The 13,584-nt window shown below is 52.8% G+C and overlaps 1 protein-coding gene across 1 annotated transcript in view; it reads right to left on the reverse strand.

Annotated features, from left to right (window-relative positions):
- The window catches only part of CNPY1 (canopy FGF signaling regulator 1), a 104,971-nt gene that overhangs the window by 74,516 nt on the left and 16,871 nt on the right, over positions 1–13,584 (reverse strand). The gene's annotated exons all lie outside the window — the stretch shown is intronic.

Below are 13,584 nucleotides of genomic sequence, written 5' to 3' on the forward strand. Positions count from 1 at the left end.
GGCAGAGTGACTTCCTCTGTGCCATCCTCCAGCTAGAACAGGGACAGTGCCGATGTGCCCAGGACCTGGGGAGGACTCTTGTCCTCTGCAGAGTTTTCAAACATGGCAAGACAGACTTTTTTTTATGTTCCCTTTTGTATTTTGTGTTTTCAAAACCATATACAATCTACTTTTACATTTAAAATGTGCTTTTTTGTTTTTGAGACAGGGTCTCACTCTGTTGCCCAGGCTGGAGTGCAGTGGCACTATCTCAGCTCACTGCAGCCTCAACCTCCCACACTCAAGCCATCCTCCCATTTCCACCTCTGAGTAGCTTGGACTACAGGCACACATTGCCACACCCAGCTCATTTTTTTTTTTTTTTTCAGAGACAGGGTCTCACTATGTTGCCTAGGTAGGTCTTGAACTCAAGACATCCTGCTACCTCAGCCTCCTAAAGTTCTGGGATTACAAGTATGAGCCACCATGTCCAGCCTTAAAATGTGCTTTCCTATTTATTTATTTATTTATTGAGACAGAGTCTCGCTCTGTCACCCAGGCTGGAGTACAGTGGCACAATCTTGGTTCACTGCAACCTCTGCCTCTCAGGTTCAAGCAATTCTCCTGCCTCAGCTTCCCGAGTAGCTGGGACTACAAGTCCTTTCCTTAAATACAGCAGACGCTCATCCACTGAGTCCATGGGACCTGGAAGCCCCTCTGGGTTGCAATAATTACACCCAAGTAGCTTCTGCACTGTGGGAAAAGTTGGTTGAAACTAGGCCCTTCTCCAAAAGATACATTTTTGCTGGATTTGAAGTCAAGGCGGACTCTCTGAAATTTATTTTTATGGGAAATGCAGCTGGTTTTGTCCCCTAAAATCCCTTCTCCCCAGGCCATGGCTGCCCAATGGAGACAGCTGAGCTGTGCCCTTGGGCCTGAACTCTCACAAATAAAAGATAAATGAAGTGATGCGTCCAACATCAGCCTCATTTGCTGAACCGAAAACGGATTCTGGCTTTCCTGTCTGTGGATGGAAGTCAGCATGTCAGAGCCAGCCCAAAGGGATGTGGGAGAAAAGAGACAGCGATGTCAGTGTCCTGACGGCCACGAGCAGAGGCTGCCCGCCCGTGTGGACCGCTCCCCTGGCTGTGAAATGAGACCCAAAGCTTCCATCTGAGTCACTCTCCCTCTGTCTGTGTTTTGGTCCCTGTTAGAACAGCATAGCCTTTCTCTGCCCAGGACATGACTTGGGCACAGTTGATACCGCGTTTAGTGCTCCCTTCTCATCCTGTGTCCGAATGCTGGCACTGAGGGCACGGGCTGTGTGGACGAGGTCAAAGGCCAGTTGTGAGCGTGAAGCTGGAACACCAGCATGCTCACTGCCTTTAGTTGCTGGGTATTGCATTCCACGTGTCATGCCCTGGTACACCCCAGGACCTTGTGGTGGTGATTCCAGCACTATCCCCATTTCACGGACATGGCTTGGAGAGATGGAGGGACTTTCCCAGGTGTCTCCCCTACCCAATGTGCTACAGAAATCAGCAGAGCCACTGTTTGAGGACACAGATGGCACTCAGTCCTCGGAGGCCCACAGCCTGCGTTCCCTCCCAACCCTGCTCTTAGGGGTCAGTGACCTTCAATCGATGTGAGAGATCATTGATCACTATGATTACCTGTTATTGAGCAGTACATCTAACGAGGGTCACTGGACTCCTCTGGGGCCTGGAGGTCTCTGACAGAGTAGCCTGTCTCTCTGAGGCTTCTAGGAGGAGAAGGAAGTTTTCATGGCAGAGGCATGAAAACCTGTGTCTCAGGTGTCCCCATTAGCACTTACTGTTTGTACTTGACACAGTGCACAGGGGCTCAAAGCTACTGACCACAGCCAAGCCCCTCTTCTCTAGGAGCAGGACTTACAGCTCCAAGAATAAACACTTCCTTTCTGGCTCCCTTGCAGCTAGGCCAGGGCCTGTAACTTGGTTCTACAACCATGTGTTCTGGAATCTTCCTGAAGAGCCAGTGCTCGCCCTATGCGCTCTCTGACCCACTAAAGGTTGGATCTCAGCTCAGGCCCCAGAACCAGGGTGCCCTGGGAGATGTCAGGGTGAGGAACTCAAAGGCGGGTCCTGGGGCCTGCAAGGGGAGACCTCTGTGCTGACTGGGACAGCACCCTCCACCCTTACGAGAGGGAGACGAGTGTCCAGGTTGTCTAAGCCACTGCTATTTTGAGTTCACTACACTCACACAGACGAGCATCACCTTCCACCTCTGGGATGGAATAAGAAAGGATCCTCCGTGGCCAGTGCTCCCCAGTGGGGGATCTTGGCCAGGCAGGGCCAAGGCTGCCAGGGGAGTGTGGGCCCAGAATCCTGGGCCCACAGGTGGTGGACAGCCCAGTAGGCTCAGATGAGGAGTCCTCTAGGAAGAGTCGGCGGTGACCATGTTACTGCTGAGAATGGGGCCGCCTGGGACCCCTGAGGACAGCAGGAGCGCAGCTTTCAGACGAGAGTAGGAGGAGAAGGGATGGGATTGTCTGATGTCCTTTACCCTGGCTCCTGGGAGAGGGAAGATGGTGGGAAATGGTGTCTTGGAAGTAGAGGCCAAAGCAGTCAGCACAAAGGAGAGGTGGCCCCTGGCCTCCAGGCCAATTTCAGAGGAGCCATGCAGAGCCCAAGAGGGTGGCTGCCAGCCAGGTGTGAAGGTTCCCTGAGAACTAGGGTGGGCCCAGCCCAGCATTTCCAGGGGCCCAGGTGGCCTCTGCCCTGAGAGCCTCCTCCAGCCCTTCCTGGTGGACCCAGGAGCTGGAGATGGTGCATCCTCACTGCCTGGCTGGCAGAGGATAGTGCTGGCCAACAAAGAATGTGGCCTTGCCATCAAGTGCCCAGCGTCAAACCCTGCTGGGCTGTGGGTGAGCATCACCCGACTTTACCCAGAGTCTCTCCCATCGTAGGGAGGGGGTTGCACAAGTCTGTAGGCCACTCCACGCCTGCTGTCACCTTCCTGGCCCCACACGCGGCCACTCCACGCCTGCGTCCCCTTCCTGACCCCACTGGCTGCTTGGAATCCCTGACTTGGGCCCAGTGACAAGCTGGGGACCCCGTCTCTCCTCAGCATCTCTCTGCTTTCTGTGCCTGCAGAGCTGTGCCCAGGCTCCTGCCCAGCTGCCCCAGCCTGAGCCCGGATGCTGCCTGTGCTGTGATCACTGTGGGTGTCCTTGGCTGCCTGGAGCCCCCAAGGCTGGACTTGCCGGCAGAAGTGGAAAGTGGCCGGCGAGTGGGCTCAGCTCGCAGGGCTCTCTGGGTCCATATTTTAATGTTCTGCTGCCCTTCATTTCAGACCCACATTTCACAAGCACCAAGACAGGCCATGTAAAGGCAGAGCCCCTTGGAGTGCACACCTGTCATGCAGCATCCCCTAATGCCCTGAGCATGGGGGTGGCAGTGGCAGGACCAGGGCACGCTCCCCCACCCAGGCCACGCAGGGCTTCTTGAGGTCAGGATGGCCCCATCAGCAAGGGAAGGTGCTGGGCTTCCAACAGGACAGGAGGGCCCTCAGGCCTGCCATCCCTGACCTCCCCTCGGAGGGGCTGCTCCACGAGAAAAGATCATTTTAAATTTCCGCCCCAGGTCACAGAACAAGTTAACAGAGTCACATCAGCGACCTGGGCTCCAGATTTCCAGTCCGGCATTAATTTAAATGTTAATCTGAAACCTTCACTTAAATCACAGGAGTTTAGAGTTTATTAGAGCAGGCGGCGGGAGTGGGGCCTCATGGGGGGATTGGCAGGTCACGTTGCCTGCCAGAGGGCAAGCCCCCTCCCGCTGGGCCCACCAGCCCCTGCCATTCTGGCTGCCTCCTTCCTTCTCCCTCCCTTTCTCTCTTGGAGGAAGATTTGGAAATGGGAAAGAGATGGAGGTAGATGCCACGACAGATTCAGATGAGCCCCCGGTGGCTCAGGAACCAGAGCCATCTCAAGGGGCTTGCAAGAGCAGGTGGCGTGCGTGCTGCTTCCCAACTCCACAGTTAGTGACACCACACAGGTAGCCCGAATCAACAGGGGTGGGAGCATTTACACAACAGGAATAGGCAGATGCTACAAATCAGGGCCCCGCCACCACAACACTCCTGCCCACACGCTGCACATGCCCACAGGGGCTGCATGTCCCTAGAGGTGAAGGGATCAATGAATGTCCAAGCATTTGCCATTTTCAAGGTTATGAGCAAGGTGCCAGGAAGCCACCGAGGTCTAAGTCCCAGCTCGTGCGCCCCAGGGAGCTCATGTGTGATGGATGCCATGCCTCCATTCCTCCAGGGTGTCTGGGCCACTCTCCCCACCAGCAGGAGTGGCTATGGGAACCAAGCCATCAAGAGCTGTGGGCAATGTGGACTTCCCTCCAGTGGCCTTTAGGCCACAAGCAGAGGTGATGTCAGAACCACGCGGGGAGTTGCTAGAAGTACAGACCCGGGGTTCCAGCCTTGGAGACTCTGAGTCGGGGTCTGGGTTAGGCCTTAGATCTGCAAACGTCTTTGACATGCAAGAGGTCAGTGTGCTCTGCAATGGGGGCCCTCCCTGTCCCAAGGTACACCAGCTGGCAGCAGCTCTCCTGCACCCTGAGCCTCTCTGGAGCGGGTGCTGCTGGCCGGCAAAGAGGGGTGCAGGGGTCACTTTCTCTGGTACCTCAGAGAACATGGCTCATCTCCAGAACAAACAACTTTCTAGCAGTTTCTATGAGCAAGGCAGGGGCCCCGGTACTATGATGGTGGTGATTAAAGTGCTCGCGCAATTCCTTCCACCCACATTGCATCTCCTGCATGGCTGTGCCCACACTCCTTTGAGGGAAGACGAAGCCCCGACTCCCACAGTTGCAGGACGCCAGCAAGGCAAACGTGCCGGAGGGGTGGCTCTCCCCCAGCTCCTGCTCCCCAAAGTAGAAATGGCTGATGCCACAGTCTTTCTTCAAGCCTGGTCTCTAGACATCCAAAAGCGTGGCGGGCCCCGCTCTGTGCTACGAGGAAGCCATGAGAAGAGGCTGAAACCCAATGACGAGCTACGCCCGCGCAGAGGCCGGGGTGAGCTGGATGCAGCTGTGCACGGCCTCCTGGGCGTCTCAGGCCTGACTAACTCAGGAGCATCTCCCACCGCCCACAGGATATCAGGGCCCACGATGGACTCGCAGCATCCACCAGGCCCGCCGTGGTGCCCGTGGCTCAGGCAGGTGCAGGAAGGAGCGGGGCTTTGGAATCCTATCTCAGCTTCACCACACCCAAAAGTAGCTACCCTTCCGTCCTTCCTTCTTTCTTTCCTTCCTTCCTTCCTTCCCTCCCTCCCTCCCTCTTTCCTTCCTTCCTTCCTTCCTTCCTTCTTTCCTTCCTTCCTTCCTACCTTCCTCCTCTCCTTACTTGCCCTGTTGGCTGCTTCTGTCCCCCAAAAAGATATGCTGACATCCCAACCTCCAGTACCTGTGAATGTGGCCTTATTTGGAAATAGGGTCTTTGCAGATGGGATTGATTCAGATGAAGTCATATTGGAGTAGGGAGGGCCTTAATCCAAGGATGGGGCCTTCTAGAAGAGGAGAGATGCAGGGAGGTGACCTCACAACGCAGGAGAAGGCCACGTGATGACAGAGGCAGGGACCGCGTTGGTGTCTACAAGCCAAGGAAGGTCCAGGACCCCCAGCAACACTAGAGCTGGAAGAGTCAGGCACAGATCCACCCCTCCAGATTTCAGAGGGGATGCAGCCCTGCCCATGCCTTGATGATAGACTTTGGGTCCCCAGAACAGGGAGGCTCCACTTCTGCTATTGAAGCCAATAATAATGGGGGTTGTGTGTGGGGATTACACAGCAGGCTCAGGACACTCACACACTCTCTGAACCTTGTGCTGCTCTGGGCCAGGTGTGGGAGGCGCAGCAGTGAGGGAGGCCGCAGCCCCATCCTCGAGGGTCCCAACCCAGTCGCAAAGACCCCATGAACAAGCTCGGCGAGCTGAGTGTTGCTGCAGAGAAAGAGAAAGTTACAGGAATGCACAGTCACTCAGGTCCTAGGGGAAGGCCTCCAAGGATAAACAGGAATTGCCAGGAAGAAAACCAGAGAGCACAGCTCCTGGGGCAAAGAGTGTGCACGCCCGGGAGGGCCCAGCCGTAGCACTGGGTGTCTGAGCCACGGGAATGCATTCTTTATGCTCCGTCTTCCTCACTGCTTCTTATTCATTTTTCTATCATAAGGATTTTCCCACCATGAGTGTGGTTGTTGCCATTTTAAAAACTGTTACGTAACATCCAATCAAGCAGATGCACCATCATTTCCTAAACTTTTCTATTTGTGCATGTTAGGTTGTTTCAAAGGCTTACAAGATGGATAATTTAGGCTTGTAAACCATCCTCATTTGAAACATAGCTGTCTTTTCAGGTTAACCTAGAGCATGGTTGCATTTCATTTGGTCATTTCAACAAACTTTAAACACTTCTCTTCTGAGTACTGTGTCCCACGGTGCTGGAGATGTAACGATGAGTGGGAGGAGCCACCATCACTCATGGAGTTTGCAGATGAAAGAGTAGCATCTACAAGGTCCAGAAAGGAGAAATGCAATGTGCTAAGCAAACCTACATGGATAGGGTGGCAGGTTAGAAAAGAAGACCGAAAGAAGACTGCAGCGTTTTGCCATCTTCCAAGAAGAGGTGGTGTCTATTGCCCCACCCAAGTCTGGGCTGGACCTGAGACCTGCTTTGGCCAGTACCTGTGGCAGAAGTGACATGCCAGCCTCCGGAGGCATCACCAGCCCACGAACCTCCCAGTCTATTCTCAGCCTGGGAGAAACAGTCAGCTGATATCTTCAGCCTCTGGCTTGGGGTGAGTTACTCAGCACAAGTGAGCTGGACCTTGTCAAAGAACACAGGAGGCTTCCCTAACAGAATGACAAGTAAGACCTGAAAGATGGTCAGGCATTTACCAGGTGAAGAGCAGATGAAGCTGTATTTGCAAAAACACCCTAGTGGAAAAGTGAAAGGTGAGTTTGATGCACAAGAAAAAACAGCAGCCCATGGTGGCTCACTCCTGTAATCCTAGAACTTTGGGTGGCCGAGGTGGGCAGATCACTTGAGGTCAGGAGTTTCAGACAAGCCTGGCCAACAAGGTGAAACCCTGTTTCTAGTAAAAATACAAAACTTAGCTGGGCATGGTGGTGGGCGCCTGTAATCCCAACTACTCAGGAGGCTAAAAAGCAGGAGATCTGCTTGAACCCGGGAGGTGGAAGTTGCAGTGAGTCAAAATCATGCCACTGTGCTCCAACCAGGGTGACAGAGCAAGACTCCATCTCAAAACAAAAACAAACAAACAAGAAACCAGTAGCTCAGATACCCGGGGAGAAAAGAGAGGGAGAAGTGTGTTCTGTGCTAAGGTTACAGAGGTTGGGGGCCAGGCAGAGCCCTGCAGATACAGGTAGGGAATTGTGTATCTATTCTCAGCCAAGTGGAACTACTGCAGTATTTTGAGTAAGGTGAGATTTGATGAGATTGGATTTTTGGTTTTTTCTGTCTTTTTTTGTTTTGTTTTGTTTTGTTCTGTTTTGTTTTTGAGAGGGTCTTGCTCTGTCTCCCAGGCTGGAGTGCAGTGGTATGATGTCAGCTTACTGCAGCCTCGACTTCCTGGGATCAAGTGATCCTCCCACCTGAGCCTCCCAAGTACCTGGGACTCCCAGCATGCCTATCTAATGTTTGCGTTTTTTGTAGAGACAGGGTTTTGCCATATTGCCCAGGCTGGTCTCAACTCCTAGGCTCAAGCAATCTGCCCACCTTGGCCTCCCAAAGTGCTCAAATTATAGGCATAAGCCACCTCACCCAGCCCCAAGATGTGCATTTTTCAAAGACCATTTAGGCTGCAAGCCAGGACAGCAGACAGGAGAGGACAAGGACGCATGCTGGTAAGGCAGTTATTGAGCAACTGCAATGATCCAGGCAAGAGATTACTGCACGGTGGAGGAGATGCAGAGATGTAGATGAATTCAAAGCTTTTGGGGAAGTAAAAGCAATAAGACTAGTGATGGGTTGGATGTGAAGGTTTGGGCGGACACTGCTGGTTGCTTCCTAACCAACATCCCCCTCCCACTCTCTTCTCAATTAATAAAGTACCCTCCCTATCCAGTGATTGTCATCCGTATGTGTCAAAGAAACAGGTTCATTCCAAGTTCAATTCAACCACAGCAATTCCATGCATCTTGCCAACTGCTGGTTTGGGATGGGTGTGTGTCATAATTGCGGAGACGGGTGGGAGAAGGGGTGGTTGGCAGGCTTCTAGACAGGCATCATTCTTCTCTTTTACAAAGTGGAGACATGTAGGAACATCCTAACACCTCGTTCCTGCCTCTGGATGACATCATCTGCAAGTGATCGCTGGAAATATGGCAGCCATTCTGGCACCATGAGGGAGTCGGCCTGAGGTTCACAGCAACAGGCTGAGTTGGGCAGGGTAGACATGTGGATGACACTTGAGCTCTGGTGACACTGCTGAACCTCCGTGGGCTGTTTGACCTCCTGGCTTCATACATGTGCTTTTGTCTGTTTTCTCCTAATTGTCTAAGCCATTTTGAGTCAGGGACTATGTTCCTCACTCCCTAAGCCTATGTGGGCTTCAGCATGGTATTGGCCTGCTCAGGTCACCATAACGAAGTACCAGAGCTGGGGGTTTAAACCACAGAGACTTACTACTCACCGTTCTGCTGCTCGAAGTCCAAGATCAAGGTATCAGGAGGGTTGGTTCCTTCTGAGGTCCCTCCTTGACTTGCAGACGGCCGTCTCTTCCCTGTGTCCTCACATGGCCGTCCCTCTGTGTGTGTCTGTGTCCTAATCTTCTCTTCTTATAAGGACACCAGTCATAAGTTTACTATGGGCCTTGTCTAAAGGGTCCAGCCCAAAATCTCATGTTACCTTCATGGCCTCCTTAAAGGTCACTGGGCCCATCTCCACATACAGCCACATTAGGGGTTAGGGCTTCCACATGAATTTTGGGGGACACGATTAAGCCATAACCAGCAATACCAGGAAATCTCATGTCCACATGGCAAGACATCCACAGGTTGGCCGGTCAGCGTTGGTGGCCTCAGCCCACCAGGGACCTCCTGACGCTGGCTCCACCTCTCTGCAACGTTCTTGGTTTTCCCACAGGGATGCCAGATGGTGTCCGCAGTTCTAAGCTTCAAACCCTCAGAGCCCTACATCTGGAGGTGTGGAGGATCTCTCCTCACCTGTCAACTTCCATTTGTAAGGAAAACGTTGCCAGACACCCCCGCAAGCCCCTTCCCGCTCCCATTGGCCAAAGCTGTCCCGCAGCCTGGCGCAGCCCCGGCCCTGGCGTGGAGACGCAATGATGGTGTTTGGCTGAGGCCAATGGAGCTGCACTCTCGGGGGCTGGGAAGGGCCAACCAGTCTTCTGCAGCTCTTGGCAAAGCTGAACAAAATCAGGGTTTCTCTCAGCAAAACTACTCCTGGCCCAGAGACCCCAGGACATGCCACGATGCTCAGAGCGCCGGGCAGCGATTCAGGGCGGCAGCCGGCGGGAGGGTGCTGGGCAGGGGCGCGCGGCCAGCTGGCGCGGAGGCAGATCGAGCCCCGAGGCTCCTCAGGCCGCGCGCCCCAACACAATCTCCACGGCAACCCGTCTGCAGGAGGGACTCCCCATTGAGTTTTAACCCAAATTATATTTTCCAGGTCTAAAATCAGAGCCACTGTGGAAGGAAGTGTTCATGGTAACAGTCTGGAGATGCTCTGCGTGTGAGGACCGGCGGGGAAGCCAGCGCCGGGAAACAGGATTTTAAATGGAGCAGCAAGCCCCGGCCGCTCAGGGCCCAAACTGCAGTGCGCTGCTGTGTTCCTTTAGAAAAAAGAGGCAACGTAGGAGGTTGTGGTGTTGCTGTTTGTTTTCAGGGAATATTGTAGTTTCAGTGTAATTCTATTTACCTCCGGTCTTACTCAGTTACCTTTGACGTGCAGGAGAATGGCCTTTAATCATGTGACCAGCAAACGCTGTTTCACAGTGGAGAGACTTTTGATCCTAACAGAAAAGGGTTTTTGGTTAGCTTCCAGGTAACCAGAAATCCAATCCACGTCTTATTTATTTATTTATTTATTTATTTATTTATTTATTGAGACAGAGTCTTGTTCTGTCAACCGGAAATCCAATCCACATCTTATTGATTGATTGAGACAGAGTCTTGCTCTGTCTCCCAGGCTGGAGTGCAATGGTGCAATCTCAGCTCACTGCAACCTCTGCCTCCTGGGTTCAAGCAATTCTCCTGCCTCAGCCTCCCGAGTAGCTGGGACTACAGGCACATGCCACCACACACAGCTAATTTGTGTGCATGTGTGTATTTTTAGTAGAGATGGGGTTTCACCATGTTGGTCAGGCTGGTCTCGAACTCCTGACCTCAGGTGATCCACCCACTTTGGCCTCCCAAAGTGCTGGGATTACAGGCGTGAGCCATCGCACCTGGCCGAATGCACGTTGTTTAAATCTCACTTTTTATCTTTCTTTTATTCCAGTAAATCTTTTTTGTTTGTTTTTTGTTTTTTTGTTTGTTTGTTTGTTTTTGAGACAGAGTCTCACTCTATTGCCCTGGCTGGAGTTTGGTGGCACAATCTCTACTCACTGCAGCCTTCACTTCCAGGGTTCAAATGACTCTCCTGCCTCACCCTCCCAAGTAGCTGGGACTACAGGCATGAGCCACTATGCCAGGCTAAATTTTTGTATTTTTAGTAGAGACAGGGTTTTGCCATTTTGGCCAGGCTGATCTCGAACTCCCGACCTCAACTGATCCACCCGCCCCAGCCTCACAAAGTGCTGGGATTAACAGGCCTGATTACTCTTTTAAAGTTTTTATGCCAAGTTTCTTGAGTACCAAATTTATCTTCTGTACAATATTTGATAATGTCAAGAAAAGTCTAGAAAAGAACGCAAACCAAGTTGCTTATTGTTAACTATTTTCCCAAGGCACCCAGCAGAGCTATTTTTGTGTTGACTCCTGTACCCTGGGTTCTTGCCAGTGAAAGTTACCCACTATGTGATTAAAGAGGCTTGGGGGCAGTCACGTCTACAGCGAGCCAGGGGAGCAGGGGCCCTGAAGCAATGACCACAGCTTTCCTGGGCGCAGTGCTTCCCGCACACACACCAGACACCCGCTGAGAATGCCGCGGGTGCCATCGTGAAGTCAGGGGTAGACTCTCTGGGGCAGATACTGTTCTTATCAAGCCCATTTAATGGACAGGGGAAACTGAGGCTTACAGCCGATAAGCACAGTGCTTCAGGTTGTCCCTGGCGGCAGAGCCAAGATTCAAAAGCAAGTCTGTCTCCAGAACTCAGCCACCCATCACCCAGGTGCCGTCTGTGCAATAGAGAGGCCCCGAAGCGAACGCTGATGGTGAGAGAGCTGGCAGGAGAGTGTGGTCCGAGAGCAGTGTGGAGGCGTGTTTCTAAAGCCAGAGCGCCCCACACCAGGCTCCGTGCACATCACAGGGTCCCTCATTACCAATGAGGAAAGTTTTGTTATAGAAAGAACCTTACACGTACAACTTGTGTGAGTTCTGATAAACTGATGAGGAATGATGAGGCTGACCTCATCTCTCATACAGTGAGCCCGGCCACCTCTGCCACCTCGCGGCCCCTTCAGTCCCATCTAAAGGAATCCCACCTTTCCCAGCAGACTCAGGCACTTGCTCGCCTAGGAGGAAAATAATTTCCCAAGAAAGCATCTAAAGACAGCAGAGTGAGTTCTAGCTAAGCTCACAGCTGTCCAGCCTGTCCTGTGGCTGAGGAAGCCGGGGGGCAGGTGTGTAGACAGCCAGTCCCACTTGGGATGAGGTCGCACAGTTCCTGTCGCTTTGTTAGGAAACCACATTTTGAGAGTTGTGGCATCAACTCCTCTTAGAAGGGGCGGCTTGCTGTCCTCCGCAGAAAGAGCCTCACCTGTAGAAGGATGATGGGAGAAGCCCCTCCCAGCCCCCAGGCTGCTCACTGCTCTGTGGCGCCACCGGATCTAACAAGTGCTGTGCCTCTGACAACGTCCTGGTGCAGAACCCAGGCGAGGCCGGCGAGGCACGTGGTGTCTGCTGCCTGTTCAGGCAAACCACTAATTTCCAGGTCAGCTCCAGGTCAAAGGCCACCATGTGCTCCAAGACAGTCCAAAGCCTCCCTCATCCACTGTGGACAAGTTGGCCAATCTCGGGCACTCGGAGCTGAAACAGGGATTCAGGGAGTGAAAGATGACAGGGACACACAGGCCAAAAGTCAAGCACCAACCAAGCCAGCCCCTCCCAGGACATCCCCTGACACAGGAGCCTGGGGAACAGCCGAGTCCCCCAACAACCCCCGTCTCGGAGGACAAAACAAAGCCAAAGCAGAGCCGTGCATTCTTTTTAAGCAGGTAAATAACCATCTCCTGTCTCCATGTTTTCAATGCCATCTCTATGCATCTGAGTACAGATTTGAATCTCAGAGAAAAAATACTTGAAAAGCAGACATTTTGTGCATGGTTTACATTTTAAAATCAAGTGCAGAGGACTTGGGGAAAGGCCCACCCGAACCATGGTCATCACTATCCATGGCACCGTTCGAGTGGGGACCTGCAGTGATGGTTCCCAGAACACAAAGCCAGCCCTCGCCTTTACCAAAGGGTGCAGAAGGTACACGTTAAGCCAGGATCTTGTTTTACTTAGAGAGGGACTGAGCCAGGTTTCCAAGGAGAGAGGCCATCCCTGAGGAAGAGACCGTGGGGAAGACGCCAACCTTGCTTGCAGAGCCTGGCTTAACTGTCAGAGGCAGAGAGGGCTGAACTCCATTTATGAAGGATATTTAAAGAAAAGGGGTGAGTCGCGTGGCCTATTGGGTTATTGTCCAAATGTCCCCAATTTTTTTTACCCCTCCATCTCAAGGCCTTTGCTGTGTAACTTTGCAGTTCTTCCCAACTTGCCACGGACATTGGGCTCGGCCATGTGGCCTGCCAGGGGAACGTGGTAGAAGGGACAATGAGGTACATAACTTCACCTGTTGTATGAAAAAATCATGGTGAGAACCATCAACCCAAGAGGCAGACACGAAACAAACCAGCAATCATGTGAACTGGAGTTCACTGTGATGTGGAGCTGGCAGGAGGCCTTTGGGTTTGATTTTCGGCTTGGCCAATGGAAGGGACCCAGCCATGGGAGGCAGAGAGAACCCCCAGAACGAGGGGCTCCAGGTATGGCTGGGCAAATGGCACATGTCAGGGTCCTGCGAAGCACCGTGTGGTTCCGGCATTAGGGAAGGAGACACTTATAAGTCCAGGCACACAGACCGTCTGCGTCCTGGGAGAGACTTGCGAGGGGCAGCTTCATGACCAGTGACCTGTGCCCAGAGCCCGCTCGCAGAAGGGCCCTGCGCCCGGGGCAGCACTCTGCTGTCGCCATCATGAAATTCTTACTGATGCTTCACACCATTTTCATTTTGCACTGGGCCCAAACAATTATATAGCCAGTCTGGTCACGGGGGACTACGTAACTGAGAGCTGACCAGCGGCTCAGAACACGGCAATGTCTGAGTCCATCCTGGCCACTATAACAAAATACCAAAGACTGGGTGGCTCAG

This window comes from Theropithecus gelada, chromosome 3 (assembly GCF_003255815.1).
Source record: "Theropithecus gelada isolate Dixy chromosome 3, Tgel_1.0, whole genome shotgun sequence".
In the NCBI taxonomy this organism is placed as follows: Eukaryota; Metazoa; Chordata; class Mammalia; order Primates; family Cercopithecidae; genus Theropithecus; species Theropithecus gelada.